Source organism: Hippopotamus amphibius, chromosome 7, assembly GCF_030028045.1.
Source record: "Hippopotamus amphibius kiboko isolate mHipAmp2 chromosome 7, mHipAmp2.hap2, whole genome shotgun sequence".
NCBI classification, from domain to species: domain Eukaryota; kingdom Metazoa; phylum Chordata; class Mammalia; order Artiodactyla; family Hippopotamidae; genus Hippopotamus; species Hippopotamus amphibius.
In genome coordinates, this window is record NC_080192.1 from 136,498,545 (window position 1) to 136,508,866 (window position 10,322).

Sequence of the window (10,322 nt, forward strand, 5' to 3'; positions counted from 1 at the left end):
ATAAATGGGGCAGACAGTTCCAGGGAAATGGGGTGCCTTTGGCTCACGGCCTAGGACAACTCCTTAAAAGATGTCCACTACCCTATCCATTTTAAGTTGTTACAAAAAATAATTGAGAGAGGGAATTTACATTCTAAGAAAAAAATTCATTATAAACAAATCTTGTGCAGAAACACAGGCAACCAAAGCAAAAGATAAAGAAAATTATCTGTATTCTGCCTCAACAGAAAACACAGTTAAACTACTCCCCAAATTAATAATAAACATAGTCCGTCTTTATCGAATGCCTACCATTTGCATGCCCTCAAGCATTCTCATGATTAAGTACAAAAACAACCTGGGTTGTATTTTGCCACAGATAAGACTGTGAGGCAGGAATGATCCCTTGGGGAGACGTTCAGACAGAGGAGCCCTAAAGGATCACCTCTGATACGTGGGACACACTCAGAACTCGTAAAGAAAAAGGATGAAAACAAATAAGTGCCTACCAGTTTAATATCAGGTGAAGTTGCCTCTTAGTCATTGGGAATTTAATGAGGGGAAATAATCTCACTCAGCCTGTCCCAATGTGCTAAACTCTGTAGCTACTGATAACCCTCCTCCACCCCTTACTTGCTCCATCTAACTTCTAATATTTCTAAAATCTCTGGCCACTTCTTCACTTAAATAGACCTTATCATATCTTGGCAGAGTTACTGAAAAATTAGTTTTATAAATTATTCATTCCTCGGTGAGCAAACATTCATAAAGTACGTTCATTTTTGGTTGCCCCTGGGAATGAGGAAATGGAGAAGACACACTTCCTGTCCAGGAGAGGCTCCCCTGGGCTATTAGTTTTATTGAATTTGAACCAATTTTTATCATTATGATTATTCCTGATTTCCTGCTAAGGAAAGAGTTTTGGAGAGAGCTACAGGCTAAGGCTCACCCAGATTGGAAGCTGCTTTGGTTTGCTCAGATTTGTTTTTGGTAGAGGTTGGTAGTTCTTATCTTTTAATTATGGCTCACGTCGTTTCTGCCAGTGCCTTAGAGCTGTGTGTGTGTGCATGTCCACACACGTGCTTGCTTGCGGGTGAAGTTTTGCTTTCCCCAAATATCTGAAATGTTCCTTTTACTTACTCTCTCCAACCTGCTCTTCTTGATGAGGGCTCTTCAGGTACAATTGGATAAAAGATAAACTGCAATGGCCAGTCCTGGTGTCTGAGTGATTCCCTGGGTCCAGCAAAGGGACCAAGTTTCCAGAGCCCTGAAGATAAGGGGTAACACCCCAAAGTATGGACTCATCTTCCACTCTACCTTCATTGGTCAAGGAGCTGCCAAGAACAAAGGCCGCACCTCCTGATACCTGGCAAACAAATGCAGTATTGCCTCATGAACGGGTTGCTTCTCTGAGGTACCCATCGGTGTATTTGGGGAGAAGCTTCCCAAACAAGTTGAGGAGTGGCTGTCCTTCTATGAGATGGAGAGATTCCATGAAAGAATCTGGATATCATGAAGGAGGCAATGGTTCAGTCAAAGGAAGAGGCTGCTGAGATTACTAGGAAGCTGGAGAAACAGGAGAAAAAAACCTTGAAGGAGGAAAAGAAAAAGCTGGCTGCAATTGCCCTGATATCTTCAGAAAACAGCAGTAGTACCTCGGAGAAGTGTGAGGAGACAAGTGAAAGACCCCAAAAGAAGAAAAAGCAAAAGCCCCAGGAGGCCCTTCAGGAGAATGCAATGGAAGACCCATCTGTCTTCTTCTTCAAACCCCTCAAAAAAGAAATCTTTTCCCAAGGAGGAGCTGGTTAGTAGTGATCTTAAAGAGACAGCTGGCAGTGGACGTCTTCCCAAGAGGAAGAAATCTTTCCCCAAAGAGGAACCAGTTAATGACCCTGAAGAGTCAGGAAACAGGAAAGTCGCCAAGGAAAAGAGGAAATTCTCTTTCAAGGAGGAGCCACTCAGCAGTGGACCTGAAGAGCTGCTGCCAGAAGATCAGCAGCACCAAGAAAAAGAAAAAACTCCAAAAGCTCTCCCAGGAAAATCAGAATGGACATTACCCTAGTGGGGCATAACTTGCAGATATTTCCCAACCAATCCCCTGTAGCCCATTAAAAATAAAAACAAAAACAAAAACAAAATTAATTTCAAAGGCTTTTGTGATATTTTGTGATACTTCATAAGATCAGGATAAAATAGAAGACTTTGATGGTCAGCTTGGCTAATTTAGAAAATAGAGGAAATTAGGCTGGACATCCGTCAGCCTTATGTCTCCCACCCTGTTAAACTCATCTCTACAAGTGCACACAGCTATCCTGCTCTTCCTTCTCTCCCACGTGAAGAGAAGGCTCTCTGCCTGTGCTCTGGACATTTGTGCTCCTGCAGGACTTCACCCTCTCTAAAGCCTCACCTGATAAAACACACAAGAAAGGCGATATACACATCTGACAATATATATCTTCCATCTTAAAAAAAAAAGAAAAGAAAAGAGGTTCACCAGTTTCTTCTGCAGCTCAGTGCTGTTCCCTCCTTTCTTGGTTGCCTGCTCCCTTCATGTTCAAACCTCAACTAACTGTAATCCAGCTCTCATATCCTCATCACATGACTAAAACTGCCCAAGCCAAGATCAGCACTAACCTCAGAGTTGCCAAGAGACTTTTCCATCTCTAACCTTCTTGTCCTTGCTTCTGTCCTTGATACTTTTGACCACTCCCACAATTCCAAACCTGACTCCTCCTGACTTTGGGGCACCACCCACTTGGGGTTCTTCCATGCTGTTTTTCTCACAATAATATCCTGCATAAGACTTCCTCCTCACCTGGCTTTCTCACTACCCCATCATTCTAAGTCTCACTAATCTCTGTCTTTGGTCCACATTTCTCTTCTGGTGCACCAGCCACATGTGTACAGCTCTGGACATTTGGGCTTCCCCACCTGGATACCCCATGAGTCTCAAATCAACATGACTGTCTGGTCTCATCTACCTACATATCATTCTGCTCAGACGTGTTCCTCTTCCTATGTTCCCTAGTGCAGTGAACGACACTAGTTTGAATGTAGTTTCCCAGTCCAGAAGCTTTACAGTCACCCATGTTTTCTTCATGCTCCCCCCAAACATTCAAAGTCCCTATGACTTATTTAGCTATCAGTTGTATCTTGCCTGGATTATAGAAACAACACTAAATAGTCTCATTTCATTGATTCCAGTCTTTAACCTCATATCCATCCAACTGCACCGAAGCCAAGGTAATCTTTCTGAAAGACAAATGTGATGATGTCATTCCCCTGCTTAAAATTCCTTGAAAGTTCTCAGTCATGCAAAGTGAAGTCCATGCTCTTTAGCATTGTATGTACAATCTTAATTTTTTTGCTTATGTCTCCAGCTTCATATCCTACCAACTCCTCATGCTCAGCTTCTCAGCTGTATGCTCTGTGGCTTGAGAAAAGCCAAATCTTTTTTTAAACTTATCTCCATCTTTTCAATCCATAAGAGTTTCATTTCCTCTTACAGATTTGCCAAAAGCAAAGTAGCAACTCTGATCCCCTGTAATGCAATCAGCCTATAATTTGCTTCAGTATGAAAATGTCTCTGCTTCTGATGTCCTTGGTAATTTCAACTTCTCTTTTCTTGCCTCCATTGCTGGGAAGGGGGTAATTCAGAGACTGAAGCATTGACAGTGATGAAACAGGTAGGTTCTAGGCCTGGAGCCTAGCAGCTCCAATCCATTCATTCTTTTGTCTGGTCCTGTTTTGTTGTTCTATGCAACTGGAAGACTGGCTCCCTGGGCACTTTGCAATCGGTCTGTCCAAGCTCATGGAAGTTACTCCTCATTAACTGACACAAGTATATATTAAGGTTTCAGGCCAACATTATTTTGCATATGCCAATCCCCATGCATAGAATTTTCTCCCAACTCCATGCTCTGTTTCCCCGGTTTAGCACCTGGTGAAATCTCTTGCTTCCAGATGCAGCTCACATACCTCCTCCTCTGTGTCTCCTTCCCTCACACTTCCCCTTCTCAATGACAGTTAATTACTTGCTCAAAGCTCACACTGTACCATGTACATCCCTCTAACACTGTAGTTAACACAATGCGTGCAGAAGACCACACTCATATCTGTTTTTTTCTCTGCACTTGAATGAAATCTTCATCATGGGTCTCTGAGTTTCAGCAATCACCGTTTTCATGTCTAGCATGGTGACTGGCATGAAGTAGTTGCTCAGTAAATGCCTCTGAGATAAACAATGTATACCTACTCGGGAGAAAATAATGGAACCTATTTATCCTATTGTCTAACTTCATTTACAAAGGCATTTCAAATAGAATCACAAGGCATCAGAACAGAACAGAACATTTGAAATCACCAGGGAGTGGTGTCGACTGTTTCTCAATGAAAACCCTCAAACAGATATATGTGGATTAATGAAAGGAATCTCTGGAATATTCCACTGGAGCCGTTTTGGTTTCCCAGAGTTGGCTGATCCTTGTAATGCAATCATAGATCTGAGAATGAGCCCTGAGCAGAACAGATTTGCTCTTTCTTGAAGCCCCTCTTACTAGGCTGCCTTGGGCTCTTTAAGGAGAACTCCCAGGCTTGAGTGATGAGTATTTCCCCAGGCCACAGCAATATGGGACATTATTCAGTGGGTCTGCTCCTCTTTCATGCTCTTAGTTGATTGATTTGCTGGAACTCTGGTTCTGTTGAAATCCCTCCCCTTGATTCAGATGCAAGGTGGTCTTAGGCACTGTACTACCAACACCCTCCACATCACAAGAGTCTCTTCCACTCCCAGGCCCCAATGTGATGATGTGATAGCTGACAACTTCAAGCCGACCTATAGCTGGCACAGTGCTGCTACACGGACATTTCCCTCTCCATACTCTGACAATCCCCTCAACACATTTGCCCTTTCAGGATTTTATTTCTAGCAGTCAGCCTTGGAGTTAGCTCTCCTTTGCTGGTTTCAGTAGATCTGGGCTGGACCCAGAGTTAGGGCTACTGAGAATTCTTATCTCTCTTCTTTCCCAGGGGGACAGTTATTTCCTACTTTTTATTAAAGATTAGATACATTTCTCCAGATGTTATATTCAAGGGTCCAACAGGTGGGTTTGTGTTTAAGCATCAGCATCCAGAACAGAGAGATATTTGCTTTCCCTGCTTCCCCTTCATTCCAGGCAGTGGCAGGCATTCCCACAGAGCTCCCCTGCCAGTCTTGCTCTTTAACTCCCTCTCAGAACTTTCTTTCTTATTCTCTCTTCGGGTTCAATTAGTAAATGATCTCAAATTTTGTGTTTCACTTTGGGACTCAACAAAACATTTGAATTTTTCAAAATCTTTTGACTTTTACCTTCTGGGACCTCAAAAGCCTCCCAATCCCGACCTAGTCCAGGCCCTGACATGCTGTTGTTACCTCATTTACACCATTGTCTGGAACACAACTCAGACTGCCTTCATTCTGCAGAGAGTGTGTATATTTTGAGAAAATTACTCAGCATTTAAATGTCAAGATAATTGAGCCCACAATCCCACAAATAATTACATAAAGGACAGAAATGAGGCATCGCCACTGCCCATGCTGCAAGGGACTTTGGGGGCCAGCCCACACCTTTCAAAGGTGGGGAGAGCAGAGGAGGCAGTGCTGGGTCACGTAACTCCACATGGTAGCTCCCACTGACCTCTCCTGAAGTCATATCTAAGGCCAGTTAGTACTTACACATCTCACCCTCTTAAAACCCTCAATTTCAATTTATGTTCAAATTTATCTTACATCTCCCTTATGCTAAGATAAAAGGAAAAAAAAAAGGGCATGGATGTTGAATCTTGAGGAAATATCGTGATGCTCTTTGGCTCCTGTCAAGACAGAAATCCTAATTCACTTTTTCCTGATGGGAGGTAGCAACTCCTGATGGGAGTTGCTTAAAGCCCATCCTTGCAAGTGGATCCTGGGGATCAGCAGCCTTTGGGCACTCTCTCCTCTGAAAAGGCCTTCACTGTGTTTCTAATGAGCTGGGGGACCTGACTCAAGCAGTGAGATGTTTTCCTGATTTGTCTTTTAGTGTAGCAACAGCAACAGCAACTAAAGGTTTTTAAAGGGTGAGGCAACAGCAAGATGACACCATGGTATTTACACACAGGCTAAGGGAATAGTCCAACAGGAATGGAGCGATTCCTGGGATTCACTGGGATTAAGACAGCTTGATTCTCTGGGGCTATTTTACATCACAGAGGTATTTTCCAATTAATTTCTTTTCAAATAATTAATTGTCCTGATCCTGAGTGGTAAAACCAAAGCAACACTCATATGATTTTATTGTCATGGAAGTTGATATAAATTAGATATGTGCTAGGTGCCAAGCTCCATGCTGGGCGCAATGCGAAGACAACACTCCCAAAGGCCAAGATTAAGAATATCAGCAAAGCAAGGTACATCGAGTCAGTAACATCTTGGCATCAGGGACCCAAAGGGCTTTGGACAGTTAGAGAGAGTGAAATCTCAGCCTGGTGATTAGTATAATCTTGGACTTGAGTAGGCCACCTATGTTCTGTGACTTTACAGCCTTGTACATGATGTTACCTCTTCCTGGTAACATCCTCCTGATGTTACCTTCATCCTTCCATTGTCAAAATGGTAAAGGCTCATAAAACTCTTAGAGCTCATATAAATAACTCCTCTTGAAGAATGCAGTTTGGAACTGATCTGCTTGGTGGTAACCTTCCCTGAGCTTCCTAATCATACCAATCCCTTTCCCCATTAGGTCATCAATGACCAAGCTGCAAATTCTGTAGGTCATTTCTTGGGCCTTATCCTACTTCGTTTATCAGCAGCATTTGACCTAGTGGATAACTTGTTGTCCAGGACACCACAGTCTCCTGGCTTCACTCATCCTATTTGTCCTTCTGCTTCACAGAGTTTCAGCAACCTGAGCTCCAAAAGTTGCAGTTTCCCAGTGTTCAGTTCTTAGAACTCTTAGTTCTTAGAACGGATTAACACTAGGGGCACATTCACAGTGATATCTGCAAACTTGGTACTCCTGGAGTTGTGCAGTGCCCTGCTGTTCTATATTGTGATCATAGTGTGGACAGTGCTGTTCTGCAAACTGTTGCTAGTTCGCAACAAAATGAAAACAGAGATTGAGAGAACACATCTAGAAACATCTAGAGCAGTGTGATATTGCTACTACATCCACATCTGCAGTTGTTGGACTCTTCTCCTTGTTCATAGTCTGAGCAGGTACAGATTGGACATCTTTGTATTCAGGTGGTGAGTCCCGCGTGATGCGAGCTGCGTACCAGGCGTATGCAACAGGACCATGTTGCCATGTGTGGTATTTTAGTTTAATTAGTCAACTGAAAAGTACATAAAAGTTGAATCCATCCTTTTTGTTGAAAGATAAAGTAAGTAAAACATTATCAGGTAAATTATTGAAACTAACTACTGATAAAAGATTGAGGATGAATGTTGGAAATAAGACTTCCTTTGTTTCATTTTGGATAAAAGTAAAAAAATGAATATTCTGAGCCTGCAGAAATTGCTTTAAAATTTCTTCTTCCATTCTCATCAGCCTGCCTCTTTAAACATGGGCAATATTAAAACAAAACATAGCAACAGTTTAGGTGTACATTGCCCTCAACGAGTACTGTTGTCATCAGTGCAACCTACAGTAGACATATTAACAGCAAGAAGCAAGCTCATTTATCACTTTAAAAAGTTATACGTAGATATCCACAGTGTATGTTCAAACTGTATGTAGAGATTTTGAAAATGGTGAACCACTATTTCATTAACAATGTTTTGGTTATTTTAAATTGCAAAGGGATAAAAAGTTACAAGTGCAATGCTCTTATTAATCACCTATATGCATAATTTCAATGAACAATGTGTAGTTTTGGTCATCTTTTCTTTACTATTTTTTTTCCTGATTATATTTTTGACATATAGTCTTACATTTGTTGAATCTAATAATAAAAAATGTGGGCTTGTATTTTGTATATTTTTATTTTTATTCCATTTCCCTTTCCAATAATTTACTTTTGTTTTCTTTTACAAAAGTAACAGTTTGCAATAGATTGAAGTCATATAAGAGATGAGGTATATACCTCAGAGTTAATGCAGCCCCTTGAATTGGACAAGTCGTTCTCTCTTCTGTGTACACTCATTCCCATGATGATATCATCAAGACTCACTCCTCAAATTCCACCCAAATGCCAACAACTTCTAAATGTATCTCTTCAGCACAGACCTCTCCCCTGAACTCAGCTTCACTTGTCCAATTGCCTACTTGACATTTCCACTAGTATGAGTGACAAATCCAAAACTGAACTACTGATCTTCTCCCATCCTCACCCTAGACGCTCTATTTGTAAATTTCATCAGCTCAGTAAATAGGAATATCTTTCTACTAGCTCAGGCCAAACATACAGAGTCATCCATGGCTCCTCTCTTTTTCTCACACTCCACACCCATCTATACTGAAATCATGCTAGTTCCACCTGTGACGTATGTCCATAATTTAACCATTTCTTACTACCTCAGTTTCTATCACTCAAACAAACCCCTACCCATCCTTGCAATAATCTCCTAAACAATTTCTCCTTTCACCCTTCTTTATAGTCTCTACTCAGCTGCTCTGCTGAATGAGCCTTTCAAAGCTAAGAACAGATCTTGCTTCTTTTCTGTTCCAATCATTCCAATGAAGCCCCATCTTAGTCTAAAAGTCACTCGTAATGACCATAAAAACTATACATGATTTTTTTTTTTTTAGATTCTGTATGTATGAATTAGCAAACAATATTTGTTTTTCTCTTTCTGGCTTACTTCACTCTGTATGACAGACTCAAGGTATATCCACCTCATTACATATAGCTCCATCTCATTCCTTTTTATAGCTGAGTAATATTCCATTGTATATATATGCCACATCTTCTTTATCCATTCATCTGTTGATGGGCATTTAGGTTGCTTCCATGTCCTGGCTATTGTAAATAGTGCTGCAATAAACATTATGGTACATGTTTCTTTTTGGATTATGGTTTTCTCTGGGTATATGCCCAGTAGTGGGATTACTGGATCATATGGTAGTTCTATTTTTAGTTTTTTAAGGAACCTTCAAACTGTTTTCCATAGTGGCTGTACCAACTAACATTCCCACCAACAGTGCAGGAGAGTTCCCTTTTATTCACACACACACACACACACACACACACACACACACACACACAAAATGGTACTGATGAACCCAGTGACAAGACAAGAATAAGGATGCCGTTGCAGAGAATGGACTGGAGGACATGGGGTTGGGGGGGGGTGGGGGGCGAAGGGGGAGCTGGGATGAAGTGAGAGAGTAGCATAGACATATATATACTACCAACTGTAAAATAGATAGCCAGTGGGAAGTTGCTGTATAACAAAGGGAGATCAACTCAATGGTGGGTGATGCCTTAGAGGGCCAGGTCGGGGAGGGTGGGGGGGAGTCATAGGAGGGAGGGGATGTGGGGATATGTGTATAAATATAGCTGATTGACTTTGGTATACCTCATAAACTGGTACAAGAGTGTAAAGCAATTATATTCCAATAAAGAGCTAAAAAATATATATATTTATATTTGAAAATAGTAATTTCTAAAAGAAAAAAAAAACTATACAGGATCTGTTCTCTTCCTTTGCTCACTCTGACCCAACCACACCCACTTCCTTATTGTTCCTCAAATGCACTAATCACTCTTCTGCCTCCGGGTCTTTGCATCATTGTTTCCTCTTCCCTGAATGCTCTTCTACAGATCCCCTAAATCTACTCTCCCTTTAGGTATTTGCTCCAATGCCACCAGCTCAGTGAGTCTTTTTTCCAGGCTTTATTTAAGTTTTCACTCCTCTGATTTCTCTATTCCTCTTCCCAGTTCTTTTTTTCCTCCATAGAATGGAATACTTTTTAATGTACGGTATAATTTGTATTGTAAAGCTTTTCACTAGAATGTAAACTCCTCAGCAGTAGGGATTTTATCTCTTATGTTCACTGCCAACTTCCTAGCATCTAGAGCAGAGCTTGATACTTAATAGATATTTACCCTCTTTATCATGAGATCTGTTATTTGACGGTGAGCCCCTGGTAAAGAGAGAGGATACCCTACAATAATTTTGATTATCTGAGCTTAACCTAGTACCTAGTAAAGAGCAATGATCAATGCATATTTACTAATAAATAAATGAAAAGGTTGTCTGGGGACATTGCAAATGGTGAAGTTATACCACCAGACCTTGGGTTTTTACTATCTTAGTATGAAAATGGGACAGCTGCAGAAGAAAAAGATTTACCGAGATGAGAGGGACAAATAACAACTTATGTGTA

At 41.2% G+C, this 10,322-nt stretch overlaps 1 pseudogene; it reads left to right on the forward strand.

Annotated features, from left to right (window-relative positions):
- Window positions 1-1,491: 1,491 nt before the first annotated feature.
- LOC130857696 (nucleolar protein 56-like) lies at window positions 1,492-2,051 on the forward strand (annotated as a pseudogene).
- Window positions 2,052-10,322: the final 8,271 nt, after the last annotated feature.